Below are 21,035 nucleotides of genomic sequence, written 5' to 3' on the forward strand. Positions count from 1 at the left end.
CTTACCCTACTGCTCTCCAACCGGGTGCCCTTTCCCAATAAAATCTCTTGCTTTGTCAGCAGATGTGTCTCCTTGGACAGTTCATTTCCGAGTGTTAGACAAGAGCCCAGTTTTGGGCCCTGGAAGGGGTCCCCTTTCCTGCAACAGTTTGACACTCTCATGGCTAACCTTGACCTACTTTGTATCAGTTATTTACATCAGTTTTATGTCATTCACCTGATGGTCCAGTGTCTGATGGCATGATTTAATTTTGTTCATTGTTATATCTAGCAAAATGCCAAACTGAGAAGCTTAAATAAAAGCCCCATCTCTAAGCTATTGCTCCAGGCCTGATGAGCCAGTGTTTGCCCTGTCCAAACATTTGTTTGCCATCATTGCTCTCTTTCTCCCAACTTCTTTTCAGGCCTCTGGTTCAGCATTTCTCATTGGCCAGTTCGAGTGGCTTGAACTTTTACCATTTAATTCTTTTCAACCAAAGATTTTTATTCTGGGAATTGGGGTTGAGGGTGGATGCTGGCAAGATAGAAGTCATGCATCCAGAAATTTTTAAAGGCTTAGTGTTAACAGGACATTTTAACTATGCCATATCCAAGTGGATTTTTAGCCTCCTAAAATGTGTTTCTCCTTTTCCTAATCACAAAGCCAATGTAAACTATTTAATTCAGAAATTACAGGATGAAGAACTGAAAACAGCATAGCCTTAGGCAAAAAGTGAGCATCCTCACATGATATTCTCATTAGTGAGGATAAATGTGCCATCTCTGGGCAACCTATTATGTATCCTATATTTGTGTATTAATTAAGAAGAAAGCTTGGTGGTAGCATGAATCTATATGACAGAAAGCCACACAATTCTTTAACTTCAAAAATAGTGTTAAAAAAGCAGTTTTAGGGTCTAATTAGAAAGGCCTGTATTTTAGTACGACATCATATTGCACATATGTTCACAGCTCTGTCTCCCAGGCTGCTTCTGAAACACACTTTGTTTCATTCTGGGAACATTACTGCTGTTAAAACACTGGTTTTTGGATGGGAATTGGAGAGCAGAGGGAGGAAGGGAGGTTTTTTAAGAAGAGGAGGGATTTCCATTGTTTCCAGGAAACTGTTAAAATATGTGTATGTATGTGTGTTTTTTCTGAGCATTTCTCACACGTTTTCAAGACTCTAATTCCCACCTCTGATTTTTTTTCTCCATTTTCTGCCTAGCCTGTTCATTGCTAATGTAAACAGATGGGATTTCCTGAATGCAAGGGAACGTGATTAGAAAGGGACTCTATAGGAAAAATGGAGGATATCTCTGCAAATGGAAAGTAAAAGCATTCCTAAAGGCATTTCAGAGAGCAAAGGCAGAACTTTTCAGTACAATTTACTTTTTCAAATGATGGAAATTGATTCAAATGTAAAACTTGGCAATGCTTTGTTGTTATGAAGATGCATAAAAAATTGATTGACTTATATGCTTAAAGGAGGCTTTGAAATTATTTTCCTTGAGACAATTAGAAGTGGGCTGAAAGATGATGTGTTAGAAATAGAATATACTGGAGTTACATTGAGACAGATGGGAAGACACTCAAAATATTGGCTATTGCCCATGGATTCTTTATGCTTTCAGCTCTTCATCATGAATTTAGAAGTTTTTTACTTTTATGTGGTGGATAGTTGGGACTTGAGATATGCATGATCTAAGAGATAAAGGACATAGGGAGTTCTCTTTCCACAATTTTTATATGAGATACACGATTTCAAAATAAGATAATGTGTGAAGTATTATTCCCTTATTCTACTCAGATCCATTACTTAGTTTCATCAGCACAGGCAATTTTGATTGTGTCATGTTATGAAGCATAAATATTTAGGCTTAAATATTTAAATAAATGAATGGAAATCAGGAAGAAGGCATATTTCTCAAGTGGATAAGATCATTTCTTTAAAAAAATGTTGAACTACTCAGAGCTACTGCCCAATCCATACAACTTAAGCATTTTCAAATTTGTGACATCTTTTGCACCAAATCACTCTGTTTTAATGTGAAGCTTATAGAGATAATCGAAAATTTATCAGTGGGAGAATTGAGAGAAGAGGGTTCAATGGTGGCAAAGAAAGAAACAGGCACTCCACAACAAACGGCAAAAGAACAGTATCAAGACAAGTAGCAGAGACAAGGATATAGTCACTCCAGGAAGAAAATCACACCTCAGTCACAGTAATCCATGGCCAGGAAGGATTACAAAGGCATGATTATTTTCCCTGAGGAGTAAGGGATATGAATCTCATATAAAGTACTCCAGCATTTAGATCCTGCACAGGAGAAACAAGTCCCCAAAACACCTGGCTTTAGAAAACCATACATTTTGTGTTCAGGAAAACTATAGAATTATAGGGAATGAAAAATCCTCTCCTAAAGGGCTCTTGCACAGACTCACTTGACCCAAAAGCCAGCAATAAACAGCAGATGGAAAAGCACAGGCGTCTTGGTGAAGGGGATCCACTTACTGATCTTGAAGTGTCTGCTGGAGAGGCAGGATGACCCCTGAGGACTGAGATTCTGGCAGGCATCCTCTTCGTGGTTTCACACTGCTTTGCTAATCCCAGCACTGGTGGGCGCCATTTTGGAAATCACCATCTAATCTGTTTGTACCAGTAGCTGTGCCTCACCAAGAGCACTGCCGATGTTGCACCTCAGCCAGGCCTCATAGGCAGCTGAATCATAACCCTGCGCACCGGTGTCCGGCAGCACTGTGGCCTGGCCACAATAGACACATGCAGCTCACATAAGGCAAGACTGTGCTTCTGGGCCCCACAGGGCATCTCCTACACACAGTCATTTCGTGAAGACCGGGATACATGGCTGATTTACCTAATATGTAGAAGCAAGCACAGAGAAGGAGGCAAAATGAGGAGCAGGGAAACTTGTTTCAAGCAAAAGAAAAAAATAAACCACACAGAAAGAATTAAACAAAACAGAAATAAGCAATCTACCTGATAAAGAGTTCAAAGTAAAGGTTATAAAGATGCTCACTGAACTCTGGGAAAATAGATGACCACAGTATGAACTCCAACAAGGAGATAAAAAATATAAGAAAATATCAAGCAGATATAACTAACTGAAAAATATACTAGGGAGGTTCAATAGTAGATTGAATGAGGTAAACAGTGAATCAGTGAGCTGAAAGACAAAGCAACAGAACCCACACAAACAGAGATGCAAAATGAAAAATGAATTTAAAAAGTGAAGATAACTTCAGACCTTCAGGACAATATCAAGCAGAATAACATTAGCATTATAGGGGTCCCAGAAGGAAAAGAAAGAAAAGGGGCCATAGAAAGTATTTGAAGAAAGAGTGGCTGAAAGCCTCTCAAATCTGGGAAAGAAAACAGAAGCCCACAATTCAAATTTAACTATTAAAGAAATCAAAAGCTCAAAATTGGTAGAAGGAAAGAAAATAAATGAAGTAAGGGACAAAAATAAAACAATAGAGAAGATCAGTAAAACTAAGGGCCATTAGTTAGACTAACCAAGAAAAAAATAGCGCTCAAATATGTAAAATCAGAAATGGAAGAGGATATGTTGCAACTAATTCCACAGAAACACAAAGGGCCAAAAGAGACTACTATGAACAATTATACACCTACAAATTGGACAATCTAGAAAAAAATGCACAAATCCCTAGAAGCATAAATCCTCTAAGACTGAATTATGAAGAAATAGAAAATTTAAATAGATCAATTACTAATAAGGTGATTGAAATAGTAAATAATAAACTTCCAACAAACAAAAGCCCCTGACATTTAAAACCATTTAAAGAAAATTTAATACCTCTCCTTCTCTAACTCTTCCAAAAACTTAAACAGAAGGATAACTTCCAAAGATATTTTATAAAGCCAGCCTTACCCTGATAGCAAAATGAGACAAAAGACACCAAAAATAAGAAAATTACAGGTCAATACCTTGATGGACATAGACAAAAATCCTCAACAAAATATTAGCAATTCAAATCCAAACTACTTAAAAGGTTACACACCAATATCAAGTGGGATTTATTCCAGGGATTCAAGAATGATTCAACTTCTGCAAAACATTCAGTTTTATATCACATTAATAAAATGAAGGATAAAAATTAGTTGATAATCTCAACAGATGCAAAAAAAAAATCTCTTGACAAAATTCAACATCCATCTGTGCTAAAAACTCTCAACAAAGTGGATATGGAGGGAACATACCTCAACATAATGAGAGCCATATATGACAAAGCCATCGCTAACATCATACTTAAGGTGAACAGCTGAAAACACTTCTTCTAATATCTGAAAAACTACAAGAATGTCCATTCTTGCCATGGCTAGTAAACATATTAGTAGTAATGGAAGTCCTAGCCATAGCAATTAGGTAAAGAAAAGATATAAAAAGCATCCATGTTGGAAAGTAAGAAGTAAAACTGTCAGTATAGAAACATATAGAAAGCATATAGAAACTCTTAAAAGATTTCACAAAAAAAGCTCTTAGAAATAATAAATTCAGTAAAAGTCACAGGATACAAAATCAATATATAGAAATTTGTGGCTGAATGGAAGAAAATTCATATATACAATGAAATACTTTACATACATGATATATATATATATATATATACACACACACACACAATAAAATAATAATCAGACTTAGAAAAACAATGAAATTCTGCCATTTTTTGACAACAACATGGATAGATTTATTGTGTTAAGTGAAATGTCAGTTGGAGAAAGACAAAAACCATATGGTTTCATTCATATGGAATCTGGAAACGACAACAATAAATAAAATAGAACAAAAACAAACATGAAGATACAGCAAACCAATTAGTGGTTAACAGAGCAGGGGGCAGCTTCAGGGTGGGTGAAGTGAGTGAAAGGGGCTAACTGCAACCATGGATAATTGCTGGTGATCACTCTGTAGTGTATACAGATGTTGAATTATAGTGCTGTACAAAAGTGATATATGTAAAATAATAATAAAAAAAGCTCATCAATAAAGAAATATTGGTTTGTATCCAAGAAATGGTCTACTCCTCCTGTACTGATCCTATCTACCCTAAAGTAGACGTGAAGCTGACATTGACAGTCATCTTCAAGGTCCAAAATTTGTGAGAATCAGCTTAACTTCCAGTCTATACTTGCCTCAAGATTTTAGCCAATAAGAAAGGGCTTTATAATTATGTGGTGCAATTTTTGAAGGCCATTCTTCATGACATTTAATCTATATTCCTGGTTTCTCTAGTACAATATTTCTTTCAGACCATGCCTTGTGAATCATCAAAAATAATTTAGGTGTTGGAATATTAAGTTCAAAAATAAACATAAGGCTGAAAGGAAAGAGTGTTTTTCCTTCATGAAATTATACCTATTAGCGATCCTTAACCATACTCAACTCCATTTCATGTACCTATCCTTCACCTCTCTTCTGCCTCGGGTCTTTTAATTTGATTTTTGTTGTACATGATGCTGGAAAGATAAAGCTCTCTGGTGACAGCAATAATCAAGATAAAAGAGAGAGCAAACCTGAAGCTAGAGTGGGTTCTTATTGTTCCCACACCTGTGCAAAGAAAAGAAATGCAGGTCAGAGTATTCTATTAATCCTTCATATTTTCCTTTCTTAAAAACACACCCTCATTACCTTTCCAGAATGTCTTTGTAAGAAAAACACCTATGTCTCTGCGGGTACTGTTTTTAGATAAGCTGTTTTAAATCATAGCTATTAAAAAGAATTTTCTCTCCCAAGAAATACTTTGCTGGATTTGAGTAGTCACACTGGGTCCACTTAAATCAAGCCTTCCTATGATTCACACAATTGCAAATCCCCCCCAAAATTAAAATTACTTGTGACCATATGCTATAAAATGAAATATGCTGTAAAATGAAATATGTTATAAAATGAAACTTAGTCAATAACATGACCTTCTTCATTTCAAAGGCAGGCCTTGTAATCCTGGAAAAATAACACTTAGTAAGAACTAGACCATTCAGTTCAGTTCAGTTCAGTCGCTCAGTCGTGTCTGACTCTCCGCGACCCCGTGAATCACAGCACGCCAGGCCTCCCTGTCCCTCACCAACTCCCGGAGTACACTCAAACTCATGTCCACAGAGTCGGTGATGCCATCCAGCCATCTCATTCTCTGTCGTCCCCTTCTCCTCCCACCCCATTCAGGTATGACCTAAATCAAATCCCTTACAGTTATACAGTGAAACTGACAAACAGATTCAAGGGATTAGATATGATAGACAGAATGCCTGAAGAACTAGGGACGGAGGTTCATGACATTGTATAGGAGGCAGTGATCAAGACCATCCCCAAGAAAAAGAAATGCAAAAAGGCAAAATGGTTGTCTGAGGAGACCTTACAAATAGCTGTGAAAAGAGAAGCTAAGGCAAAGAAGAAAGGAAAAATTATACCCATTTGAATGCACAGTTCCAAAGATAGCAAGCAGAAGTAAGAAAGCCTTCCTCAGTGATCAGTGCAAAGAAATAGAAGAAAGCAATAGGATGGGAAAGACTAGAGATCTCTTCAAGAAAATTAGAGATGCTAAGGGAACATTTCATGCAAAGATGTAAACAATAAAGGACAGAAACAGTATGGACTTAACAGAAACAGAAGATATTAAGAAGAGATGGCAAGAATACACAGAAGAACTACGAAAAAAAGATCTTCTTGATACAGATAATCGTGATGGTGTGATCACTCACCTAGAGCCAGACACCCTGGAATGTGAAGTCAAGTGGGCCTTAGGAAGCAACATGACGAACAAACCTAGTGGAGGTGATGGAATTCCAGTTGAGTTATTTCAAATCCTAAAAGATGATGCTATGAAAGTGCTGCACTCAATATGACAGAAAATTTGGAAAACACAGCAGTAGCCACAGGACTGGAAAAGGTCAGTTTTCATCCCAATCCCAAAGAAAGGCAATGCCAAAGAATGTTCAAACTACTGCACAATGCACTCATCTTACACGCTAGCAAAGTAATGCTCAAAATTCTCCAAGCCAGGCTTCAACAGTACGTGAACTTCCAGATGTTCAAGCCGGATTTAGAAAAGGCAGAGGAATCAGAGGTCAAATTGCAAACATCTGATGGATCATCAAAAAAGCAAGAGAGTTCCAGAGAAACATCTACTTCTGCTTTATTGACTGTGCCAAAGCCTTTGGCTATGTGGATCACAACAAACTGTGGAAAATTCTTAAAGAGGTGGGAATACCAGACCACCTGACCTACCTCCTGAGAAATCTGTATGCAGGTCAAGAAGAAACAGAACTGGACGTGGAACAACAGACTGGTTCCAAATCAGAACAGGAGTACATCAAGGCTATATATTGTCACCCTGCTTATTTAACTTAATTGCAAAGTACATCATATGAAATGCCAAGCTGGATGAAGCATAGGCTGGAATCAAGATTGATGGGAGAAATATCAATCGCAGATGACACCACCCTTATGGCAGAAAGTGAAGAAGAACTAAAGAGCCTCTTGAAAGTGAAAGAGAAGAGTGAAAAACCTGGCTTAAACTCAACATTCAGAAAACTAAGATCATGGCATCTGGTCTCATCACTTCGTGGTATATAGAGGGGAAACAATGGAAACAGTGAGAGGCTATTTTCTTGGGCTCCAAAATCACTGCAGATGGTGACTGCAGTCATGAAATTAAAAGACACCTGCTCCTTGGAAGAAAAGCTATGACCAACATAGACAGCATATTAAAAAGTAGAGACATTACTCTGCCAACAAAGGTCAAAGCTTTGGTTTTTCCATTAGTCATGTATGGATTGTGAGAGTTCGACTATAAAGAAAGATTAGTGCTAAAGAATTTATGTTTTTGAACTGTGGTGTTGGAGAAGACTCTTCAGAGTCCCTTGGACTGCAAGATCAAACCAGTCCATCCTAAAGGAAATCAGTCCTGAATATTCATTGGAAGGACTGATGCTGAAGCTGAAACTGCAATACTTTGTCCACCTGATGCAAAGAACTGACTCATTGGAATAGACCCTGATGGTGGAAAAGATTGAAGGCAGGAGGAGAAGAGGACAACAAAGGATGAGATGATTGGATGGCATTACTGACTCAATGGACATGAGTTTTAGTAAACTCCAGGAGTTGGTGAGGGACAGGGAGGCCTGGAGTGCTGCAGTCCATGGGGTCCCAAAGAGTCAGACACAACTGAGTGACTGAACTGAACTGAACTGAACTGAAAGAAGTAAAACACTGCCAAAATGAAAAGCATGAAAATAATCATATCATTTTACCATTTGTCTTTACTAAAGACTCTCTGAAGCAACAGGTAGGCCTGATGCGCTTTTGAATCTATTATCACTGAACTATACTGCTGCTGCTGCTAAGTCACTTCAGTCATATCCGACTCTGTGTGATCCCATAAATGGCAGCCCACCAGGCTCCGCCGTCCCTGGGATTCTCCAGACAAGAACACTGGAGTGGGTTGCCATTTCCTTCTCCAATGCATGAAAGTGAAAAGTGAAAAGTGAAAGTGAAGTCGCTCAGTCATGTCTGACTCTTTGCGACCCCAAGGACTGCAGCCCACCAGGCTCCTCCATCCATGGGATTTTCCAGGCAAGAGTACTGGAGTGGCGTGCCATTGCCTTCTCCACACTGAACTATGGGGAAGAACTAAACTTAGCCACATGGTCTGTCCTTTTTGTTTTTTTTGTAAGCTGCTTTATTTCCATCATAACCACGATAGTGACCCTCTCTCCCATCTGCTGATTTTTTTTTCTTTCACTTTGCTGAAACAGTGCTTAGGTTTCAAAAATAGTGATCTCAAAATCATTAACCTAGAAAGAACCTGGCTTTCATCCACTTCATTTATGGGATATTAAAGCAGTCTCAAGTGTTTGCTAAAATAAACTAACGGGCTATAGAGGAAAGGAACACACCATCTGGCCAAGCCAGTGAGGCTTTGAATACATAGTTCAGGTAATCACTTTAGGTGAATCTACTACAACACATGAAATGACAAAGTCTGGATTTTTTTCTTTACCCTCTGAATCTTATAGTCTGAAAAATGAAATGCTAAACTGATAGAGGAATATAGGGCTAATGTAAATAAATGGAGATGCGAGTGATGTGACCAGTGATAAGACACCAGCAATTTATGATTCCTATAGACCTACTGCTCAGTGAAGATGGAAATTCTCGTGGACATGACAGACTTGTCAAAAGAATTGTGTGTAAATACATTTTCATATGTGGAATCACTTAGTATACTAAAGATTCCAGAATATAAAAGGAGACTGTGTGGAAATCTATCCATTCCCTTATAATTTGTATTTTGTAAGCATGGATGCCTTATTCTCTCAGATTTCTTCACGAAGAAACTAGCCCTGACTGAGATCTAGATTTTATCAGTTAAGAAATAACTTATTGAGGCAAAACAGATATAAATGACCACTTTATTTCCGTTTTCAGAATCAAGATATATCTCTATTCACACTGTTTACATTTTCTCATCTCCTGGGTACTTACCTTCCTGCTCTGACTAGATTCTAACCCTATCATTCCACTGCAAGAATTGCTTCCTTTTTTCCAAATATAAATTCTCACATTTTCACGCTGTATTATTTAACTTCTTGGGATAATCCAATGCAACTGTCTTCTCCTTCTTATAATATTTTCTTATACTTGCTTTCAGGTTTCCTCTCTACTAGCCTTGTCTGGTCTTTCCCCACTTTTCTATACCTAAATATCAATTTTCATAGGAGTTAGGTTTTCTACACCTAACTATCTATCTTCATAGGATTCAGGTTTGGGGCCCTGACCATGCTCTGTTTTCTAAAAGCCCCACTATGCTAGACTGAAGCAGTTAAGTAAAAAGACCAGTAATTCTGAATTTAAAAGAAAAATATCAATATGAATGTGTGATATCTCATGTCTATGTGTGTGTGTGTGTGTGTGTGTGTGTGTTATTAGTCACTTAGTGTGTCCTATTCTTTGCAACTCTATGGAATATAGCTAGCCAGGCTCCTCTGTCCATGGAATTTTCCAGGCAAAAATACTAGAGAGGGTTGCCATTCTCTTCTCCAGGGGATCTTCCTAACCTAGGGATCCAACCCAGGTCTTCTGCACTGCAGGCAAATTCTTTTTCATCTGAGCCACCAGGGAAGCCCTGATATGTCTCCTAGCAGTATCCTAAATAAGCAAGCCAATAACAAGTACCCAGACTATGTTCCCAAAATACCATTTTCAACTAAAAGGAACTTCAGTTCCTGAGAGAATTGGTTGATTCCAAGTATAAGGTAGGAAATGTGCTCAAATTATCCAGAAAGAAGACTGAAGAGGCTTTTTTTACATTAAATGAAATAATGGATCTGGGCAATGATCATCAGTGGCTACTAACACCAAACGAAGCAGGCAATCATTACGTGCCTTACGATGAAAGCACATACCACCATCTATGATATATTCTTGACCATAAAACAATCAAATCTGTGTCAAGTAAAAAACTATGGATCTAATTACTAATTTATAAGACATAAGGGAAAATAATGGGGGACCTGACAAAATAATGGGGATGCAATCCAGAAAAACAGATTGTAAGAATCTCTACAAGAATATAACTTCAGTTCAACAAATAAATTGCAAGTGAAAAGAGGAGATAAAATAAAAACAAACATAAAAGAAAAATCAATGAATTATCATGCATAAACCTTATTCAGATCTTTAACAATTTGTAGTAAATAATTTATGGATGGTCAAAGAAATTGGAACACTGATTGAATATATGAAAATATAAAGAAATTACTGTTATTTTAGTTGTAATCATGATATTGTGATTATATTTCTATAAAGAGCCCTCAATTTTAGAAATCCATACTGAATAATTCATGATGGAAATTATATTCCACTTGGGATTTTCTTCAAAATAATCCAGTAGTGTAGGAGTAGAAGGAGGGGAACAGTAAATAGCTGGATGTAATTGAAACAAGACTGGTCATGAGTTGATGGTTTTTGAAGTTGGGTGAAAGGCACGTGGGGATTCAGTATTCTAGTTTACTTCTGTGTACATTTTAATTCGCAATAAAAAAGTTTTAGAAAATCCACATGAATCTAGATTAGTCCTGCCTCTCCTTTGTATGTGGAGCACACCACTATATATATATATATACACACACACATATATAGAAACTGACTGGCTCAGATCATCAGCTTCTCAAGCAAAATTCAGGCTTAAACTAAAGAAAGTGGGGAAAACCACTAGGCCAGGCAGGTACGACTTAAATCAAATCCCCTATGAATATGCAGTGGAGGTAACGAATAGATTCAAGGGATTAGCACTGGTAAACAGTGTACCTGAAGAACTATAGATGGAGGATCATAATGTTGTACAGGAGGCAGTGCACAAAATCATCCTAAGGGAAAAAAAAAGCAAGAAGCAAAGTCGTTATTTGAGGAGGCTAAAGAAAGAAGGGAAGTAAAAAAGCAAGGGAGACAAAGGAAAAAGGTCAGTCAGTCAGTCAGTCAGTTCAGTCGCTCAGTCGTGTCCGACTCTCTGCGACCCCATGAATCACAGCACGCCAGGCCTCCCTGTCCATCACCAACTCCCGGAGTTCACTCAAACTCATGTCCACAGAGTCGGTGATGCCATCCAGCCATCTCATTCTCCGTCGTCCCCTTCTCCTCCCGCCCCCAACGGTAGATCTAACTAAATGCAGATTTCCAAAGAACACAGAGAGACAATAAGGTCTTCTTCAATGAAGATGCATAAAACTAGAAGAAAACAACAGAAGAGGAAAGACTAGAGATCTCTTCAGAAAAATTGGAGATATCAAGGGAACATTTTGCCCAAAGACCGGCACAATAAAGGACATAAATGGTAGAGACCTAATAGATGCTGAAGAGATCAAAAAGAGGTGGAAAGAACACATGGAAGAACTGTACAAAAAAGATCCAAGTGAAGTGGATTACTATGATGCTGTGGTCAGTCATCCAGAGCCAGACATTCTGGAGTGTGAAGTGGAATGGGCCTTAGGAAACACTGCTGTAAATGAAGCTGGTGAATGTGACGGAATTCCAGTAGAGGTATTCAAAACCAGCAAGGATGATTCAATCAAGGTGTTGCATTCAATATGTCAGCAAATCTGGAAGACCCAGCATTGGTCACAGGACTGGAAAGGTCAATCCTCATCCCAATTCCCAAGAAGGGTAGTACTAAAGAATGTGCTAACCATCTGACAATTACACTCTTCCTCATGCTAGTAAGGTCATGATTAAATTCTTGCATGCTAGGCTTCAGGATTATGTGAATCAAGAACTTCCAGATGTCCAAGTTGGGTTTAGAAAAAGAAAGGGAACCAGAGATCAAATTGCCAACATTCACTGGATCATAGAGAAAGCTAAGGAATTCCAGAAAAACAATGACCTCTGTTTCATTGACTACGCCAAAGCCTTTGACTGTGTGGATCATAATAAACTGTGGAAAGCTCTTAAAGAGGTGGGAATACCAGACCATCTTAACTGTCTCTTGAGAAACTTGTATGTGGATAAAAAAGCAACAGTTCGAATCCTGTATGGAACAACTGATTGGTTCAAGATTGAAAAAGAAGTATGACAGGGTTATCTGCTGTCACCCTGTTTATTTAATATATATTCTGAGCACATCATGAGAAATGCTGGGCTGGATGAGTTACAACCTGGAATCCACATAGGTGGGAGAAACATCAAAACCTGAGATATGAAGATGATACCACTCTAATGGCAGAAACTGAAGAGGAACTAAAGAGCCCCTTGTTAAGGGGGAGGGGAGAGTGAAAGAGCTGGATTAAACTAAATATTAAAAAAACTAAGATCATGACATCCGGCCCCAATGCTTCATGGCAAATAGAAGGGGCAAAGGTGGAAGTAGTGACAAATTGCCTCTTCTTGGGCTCTAAAATCACTGCAGATGGTGACTGCAACCATGATCAGATGGTGCTACTTCTTGGCAGGAAAGCTATGACAAACCTAGACAGTGTAAGAAAAGCAGAGACGTTACTCTGCTGACAAAGGTCTGTATAGTCAAGGCGATGGTCCTCCCAGTGGTCAAGTATGGTTGTGAGAGCCGGACCATAAAGGAGGTGGAGCAGGGAAGAATTGATGCCTTCGAACTGTGGTGCCGGAGAAGACTCCTGAGAGTCCCTTGGACAGCAAGGAGATCAAACCAGTCAATCTTAAGGGAAATCAACCCTGAATACTCATTGGAAGGACTGATAGATGCTGAAACAAACTCCAGTATTTTGGTCATCTGATGCAACCAGCTGACTCACTGGAAAAGTCCCTGATGCTGGGAAAGATTGAGGGCAGAAGGAGATGAGGGCATCAGGGGATGAGACGGCTGGATGCCATTAACAATGAAATGGACATGAACTTGGGCAAACTTTGGGAGATGGTAAGTGACAGAGAGGCCTGGTGTGCTGCAGTCCATTGGGTTGCAGAGAGTCAGACACAACTGGGTGACTGAACAGCAATATATATGTATATGTGCATCTCAAACTTAATGTATACAAAATGCAATTCAAATGCCACAATTCCACTAAAATAATAATAACAAGAGCAATAAAACTTTTCTAATGGTCTTTTCCACCTCAGTAATTGTTGCAGCATACACTCAATTCTTCAACCTAGAAACCTTCAGTTCAGTTCAGTCGCTCAGTCGTGTCTGACTCTTTGCGCCCCGATGGGCTGCAGCACGCCAGGCTTCCCTGTCCATCTCCAACTCCCGGAGTTTACTCAAACTCATGTACACTGAATCAGTAATGCCATCCAACCATCTCATCCTATGGTGTCCCCTTCTCTTCCTGCCTTCAATCTTTCCCAGCTTGAGGGTCTTTTCCAGTGAGTCAGTTCTTTGCATCAGGTGGCCAAAGTATTGGAATTTCAGCTTCAGCATCATACCTTCCAAGGAATATTCAGGACTGATTTCCTTTAGGATGGACCAGTTGGATCTCCTTGCTGTCCAAGGGACTCTCAAGAGTCTTCTCCAACACCACAGTTCAAAGCATCAATTCTTCAGTGCTCAGCTTTCTTTATAGTCCAACTCTCACATCCATACATGACTACTGGAAAATCCAAAGCTTTGAGTAGATGGACCTTTGTTGGCAAAATAATGTCTCTGTTTTTTAATATGCTGTCTAGGTTGGCCATAGATTTTCATTCAAGGAGCAAATGTCTTTTAATTTCACAGCCGCAGGCACCATCTGCAGTGATTTTGGAAATCAAGAAAATAAAGTCTCTCACTGTTTTCATTGTTTCCCCATCTATTTGCCACAAAGTGATGGGACCAGATGCTATGACCTTAGTTTTCTGAATGTTGAGTTTTAAGTCAACCTTTTCACTCTCCTCTTTCACTTTCATCAAGAGACTCTTTAGTTCTTCCTCCCTTTCTGCCATAAGGGTGGTGTCATCTGCATATCTGAGGTTATTGATATTTCTCCTGTCAATCTAGATTCCAGCCTGTGCTTCATCCAGCTCGGCATTTCTCATGATACACTCTGCATATAAGTTAAATAAACAGGGTGACAATATACAGCCTTGACGTGCTCTTGTCCCGATTTGGAACCAGTCTGTTGTTCCATGTCCAGTTCTGTTTCATCTTGACCTGCATAAAGATTTCTCAGGAGGCAGGTCAGGTGGTCTGGTATTCCCACCTCTTTAAGAATTTTCAACAGTTTGTTGTGATCCACACAACCAAAGGCTTTGGCACAGTCAATTAATCAGAAGCAGATGTCTTTCTGGAACTCTCTTGCTTTTTTGATGATCCAATGGATGTTTGTAATTTGATCTCTGGTTCCTCCGCCTTTTCTAAATCCAGCTTGAACATCTGGAAGTTCATGGTTCACATACTGTTGAAGCCTGGCTTGGAGAATTTTCAGCATTACTTTGCAAGAGTGTGAGATGAGTGCAATTGTGCAGTAGTTCGAGCATTCTTTGGCATTGCCTTTCTTTGGAACTGGAATGAAAGCTCCCCTTTTCCAGTCCTGTGGCCACTGCTGAGTTGTCCAAATTTGCTGGCATATTGAGTGCAGCACTTTCACAGCATCATCTTTCAGGATTTGAAATAGCTCAACTGGAATTCCATCACCTCCACTAGCTTTGTTCATAGTGATGCTTCCTAAGGCCTACTTGACTTCACATTCCAGGATGTCTGGCTCTAGGTGGGTGATCAGGCCATCATGGTTATTTGGGTCATGAAGATCTTTTTTTGTATAGTTCTGTGTATTCTTTCCGTCTCTTCTTAATATCTTCTGCTTCTGTTAGGTCCATACCATTTCTGTCATTTATTGTGCCCATCTTTGCATGAAGTGTTCCCTTAGCATCTCTAATTTTCTTGAAGAGATCCCTAGTCTTTCCCATTCTATTGTTTTCCTCTATTTCTTTGCATTGATCACTGAGGAAGGCTTTCTTTCCTCTGCTTGCTATTCTTTGGAACTCTGCATTCAAATGGGTATAATTTTCCTTTTTCCTTTGCCTTTAGCTTCTTTTCTTTTCACAGCAATTTGTAAGGCCTCCTTGGACAACTATTTTGCCTTTTTGCATTTATTTTTCTTGGGGATGGTCTGATCACTGCTTCCTGTGCAATGTCATGAACCTCCGTCCATAGTTCTTCAGGTCCTCTATCAGATCTAATCCCTTGAATCTATTTATCATTTCCACTCTATTGGAGTTTCTAGTTTCAACTAGAAACTTTATGCAATTTTGTCTATGTTCTGAGATAAGATTTATACATATTGACTTTAAGAAGAGACATAGTTTTGAGAATATAAATGCAGCAGAGAGCAGTACAGTTCGTAATAAAATTGTTATCCTAATGATGCTTACTTCCATTTCTCTTGTGTTATAAAGCTATAAGCAGAGTTTCTCAGGGGCACTTGAAGTTCTCCTCATAGGCCATGAGAATCAGGGAAGCATATGAGAAGCAAAAATTGCTGAAAGAAAGGGTCGAACCAGAGAGCCTTGTAGAAGCTCTATCTCAGACAGTATTGGGAGAGGATAGAAAAACAAGGCACAACAGTAATTAATTTCTAGAGTTTAAGTTCCAAATACATTGCTTACAGTTATAACACACTGGTTTGTAATGTGCACAGAACACATTGCATACTCAAAGCAGGTTCTCTGGAGTGAAATGCAGGAGGCAAAAATTTTTTAAAATGCCCAGCTGATTCTAAAGTGAGTGCAGTTAAGATACACTATTCCAGGGCCTTCTCAGATATAGCAGGTAACAAGCAAGAGGACTAGAAATTAAAAACACACAGAGACATTTGAACACACAGTTATATTGGGGGAATACATTCATATATCCAGATGAACAATTGCATTAGCTTATTCTTCAGTCATAATGCACCAGAAGTCCTCAGGATTTCTGAAAGAGTTGATCCTATGTCCCTCAACATACCCTTGTAAGTAAATGGAAGACAAGTAGGACAACTTGTACTAAACACTTTTAAACATGCATGGTTAGTGTATGTTTCCAAATTTAATATCCAACCATGTAGATACATAAATCCATTGTATCTCTCTAAGCAATAGGGAAACCTCCTTGCTTTGAAGCTTCTGTCCTCCCCTTTACTATGGCTCCTGGAATTCTTGGACTCAGCTACACAGCTGATAGGCTATAGGAAAGGGAGGTTGAGCTTTAGTTTCCACTGTGTAGTAACAGAAGCAAGAATAACCACCCTGTGGTTTAGCCTCAATGCCATGTGATTTCAGGACAATAAGAACCTCAGATCTTAACAAGATTTATTCCCTTTAGCCTCTCTGTGTGTCCTCGGTTCTATCTGTGCCAGATCTGAAGAGGGAAAGAGCGTGAAGGGTAAAAGTAGCTCACTACCCTTAGATGTGTAATCGTGTATTCAGATTCTGCCCTTTTCACTAGTTTGTGAGTTCATGAAAGGAGAGACTATTATTTGTTTTACTACTGGACCCTTAGGTTGTGAAAAACATTGGCAGATACTAGATCCTCAACAAATAATTGCTGAATGAATAGATGAAGAAATGATACCGAATGGTTGGGTTTCATTTAAGGATGCACATATTAGAAAGTACCAGCAAACCATGTGATAATTCAAACAAAATATATGTTGTTTGATCTGTACATTGACACAAAAACTTCACTTTCAACTTTTTAACCCGTACTATCAATTTGATGATCTTTCAATACAAATCCAATTTTTCCATATTTTCAGCACACATTAACATATTTGGTTAATTTTTGTTTCTGGTACATCAGAGTATGACACTTAAATAAATATATGTAATAGCAAAATAAACAGTGATAGAATATATATCAAAATTCTAAAAATAAGATAATTTTTAAATTTTCATATTTAAGTCACTCTTCCCAATAAGGAGTTCTTAATAACAAGGGGAAAAATAAGCTATTATTTTAAAAGGTGTTGTTGGTACTATAGCTAATAGGCTAATAAGCTACCACGTTATAAGAAATAGGATGCCAAAATTAGTCATTTGAAATAAGCTAATAACATAACTATATGACATCAGGCAGTTAAAATAGCAGATAAAAGGATATTCTGAAAATAACTATGTTGAAAATGAAGCCTGCTCTGCAAACCATTTGACAATACTGGATTGTGTTCCTGATGAAAATGCAGATAAAAATAACAAAAGGAAAAATAATTCATTTGCTAGGATATAAGCAGATTTTTTCCCTATAGACATTCCTGGATGCAAATAATTATGTGGCTTCTCTCATATTAAGTAGACTAAAGACTGTTGGCTCCAAAGAAGATATGAAAATAAGAGGTTAGAAAATTACAAAATCTTTACTGCTGGAAACGTTTTCACAAGTTAAAAATTTTTTATTTAAAAACCCACATATTCTTAAGAAAGGTAGGTAGAATGACTAAAAAGGAAACAAACAAACAGACTTTCTCTCAATATTTCCTGGATAGGAAAAATACCTCTTGAAGTATTCATGAAACACAGTTTACCCCATCAACCATCAGTTGGAAGAAATTATAATAAAAGTTTTAGCGCAGGAATTGTTTCAAAACACATCTTTATAGAATGAGGATTGGCAACTTGCAACATAATATCCCAAAGTTAACACTGGCCAATTTTCTCGGTCTGGCTACAGTCCCCACGTTCTTCACTTAAGCAGACCGCAAACTACCTACCGTGTTGTCAACTGGTACACTAACTGAGTTGGAGTAATTCCTTATATCCAAACCCCTTGGGAATCAAGGATCATTATTTTCTTAACATCCCTGTGCCTGATTCACAAAGAAAAACAAAGCCCTTGATACACCTCCCTGGAAAAAATGACCATCCCTTGACAATGATACTTTTCCTTTGCAGACCCAGCCAAAATCACTTTACATAAATGAATATAATAATTGATGCTATGTCTGTCTATCCCTCTAGACTGTAAACTGCATGAAGGTAAGTGTTATGTTCAACGTTGCATACTACTACATACAAGTGTCTTATACAGTGCTTAACTTAATGTAGTCACTTCATTAGTGTTTGCTGAATAAGCAAGAGAATGAACCATTTTGAATGAAAAAGGGGAACACTGTGGTCCCATGAGGAATGGTGCCAGGGTACATTACACATAGGATATTTGTAACTGGCATGAAAGAAGGGATGTCCAGAGAAACTCACATTTTTGACAGAACCATCTGGATAGTGAGTTGTTTTATCATACAAAACAAATTATGAGAAAATATTGTAACTTTATGAAAGGGGTCTAAATAAATGGCGTTATAGCTTTGAAGTGGGTAAGGAAGAGGAAAGGCATCTACAGGGAAACATTCTAAATTTCATAAATGTGATAATAGGCTACAAATTCTCAATTAAACCAGCAAATGAACTATTTATTAAGGGCTGTTTCATAAAGACATCAGAGCAATACGACATGGACAGTAATCAGTCAAAGGATGTTGGGCTAATTCGTAAATTTTACTTCACTAAGAGCTTCTCTTAAAGAAGAGACACCATTAACAAAGTGAAAAGCCAATACAAGAAATGGGAAAATATATTTTCAGTACATGTAATTGATAAAAGACTCATATTCAGAACTCTGACTAATCAATACAAAATGGCCGAAAATGAAATTAAAAAGTGGACAGGAGACCCAAACAGACAGTTCACACATACACAAATAGATCTCCCCAAGGTCAATAAACATTAACTATCTGGGGAATACATCCATTAGGGTGGATACAGTTTAAAAGACTGACATTGCCAAATATTGACAAGAATGTAGAGCAATTTGCACTGTCATAAATGTCTTTTAGAATCTCATCTGAACTTACGCATAACCCATGTCTCTGTGCACACGCTAAGACTATTCAGCCATGTCCAGTTCTTTGCAACCCAATGGACTGCAGCCCACCAGCCTCCTCTGTCTAAGGGATTCTCCAGGCAAGAACACTGGAGTGGGTTGCCATGCCCTTCTCCAAACCCATGACTCTACTCCAAGGTATTTATCCAACAACAAAAACTACATATATACATTGGAAACATGTACAATAAGCTTCAGAGTAGCATTATTTGTATTATCTCCCAACTGAAAACAACCCAAATGCCCATCAACAGAATGGATACATAAATTATGGTATAGTTATACAATGGAATACTATGCAAACATAAAAAGGAAATTGCTTCTGCTACATTTACTAATACGAGAAATTCCACAAACAGAGTATCAAAGCTAAACACACAGAGCACATACTAAATGATTCCATTTATACAAAGCTAAAAAACAGTTGAGACTAATCTCTGTGCTAGAAATCAGGATGGTTGTTAGCTGTATAGGCATAGAGCTCAAAGAGCTGGGTAATACAGTTTCTGGTATAATACTGGTGCTTTCTTTTTCTTGATCTGGGCGGTGGTTACACAAGAATGTCCCCTTTACAAAAATCTCTTGAGCTGTAAACTCATAATTCTGCAACTTTCTTTGAGTTTATTATAATTCATTAAAAAGTTGGCTCAAATGGTAAAGAATCTGTCTGCAATGAGGATCCAATTCAGGTTCAGTGTCTGATTTGGGAAGATCCCCAGAGAAGGGAATGGCTACCCACTCCAGTATTCTTTCCTTAGACTGTTCCATGGACAGAGGAGCCTGATGGGCTATAGTCCACAGTGTCAAATAGAGTCAGGTACAACTGAGTGACTAACACTTTCACTTCAAAAAGTTCATATAAATAATAATATCCTAGACTCTACCAAGGATGCCATAAAATAGGATTTCATTTTTCTAGGTAGGTTCCACAGATACCCTTCATGAAAAATATATGAACAAAAAAGTTGGGAAGATCATTTTACTAAATCTCTCATTTCACAGCTTTTTCATAACGAGTTGATCACCTATTCTTTATAGCAACTGTACATTGCTCAGAAATATTATTCTCTGGAATACCTTAGGAAAATATTTTAAGCTAAACGTGTTTTCTGCAGAAGCAGGGAAGTCATTCTGACCTTCGTCCCACTCAACCCTCTTCCCTGAGCAGGTTATAAAGTCTTCATGTGAGAGGTACCCTCGGCATACCAAGAAGGAAGGAACATTCTTGTAATCAAAGACAAATGGACACCAAGAAGAATCCTAACAGGCAAGCCTTGCTAAGTGTCCCCTAGTTCACTACAATTACCTCATATTCCTTAACCTGTTTTATTCCTCCATTGACTATCCACCCTTCCTCAAAGCTAGCCTAAAAAAACACAGGCCTGTTTCTTTGGGTCTTCATTTCCTTCGAAAGCTCCTGTGTCATACAAAACTTGAATTAAATAAACGTGTATACTTTTCTCTGGTTAATCTGTCTTTGTCAGTTTACTTTTTAGACCCAGCCAGGTCCCTATGAGAATTGAGGAAAACTTTGTCCTCCCCTACAGAGCCTAAAGTAGTTATTGGTATCCATTCTCTTGTCCTAAAAAAAGTTTACAACAGAAATGCAAAAGGTCAGAGAAGAACAAGAGATTATATTGTTGTTCTATGTTCTAATAAAAGAAAACCTATGTCTTTAGCACCTTAGAGATACATTACTCTATGATTAGGGTGTTATTA

The sequence above is a fragment of the Moschus berezovskii genome, chromosome 8 (genome assembly GCF_049115385.1).
Source record: "Moschus berezovskii isolate FMDL1 chromosome 8, NW_MosBer_1.0, whole genome shotgun sequence".
Classification (NCBI taxonomy): Eukaryota; Metazoa; Chordata; class Mammalia; order Artiodactyla; family Moschidae; genus Moschus; species Moschus berezovskii.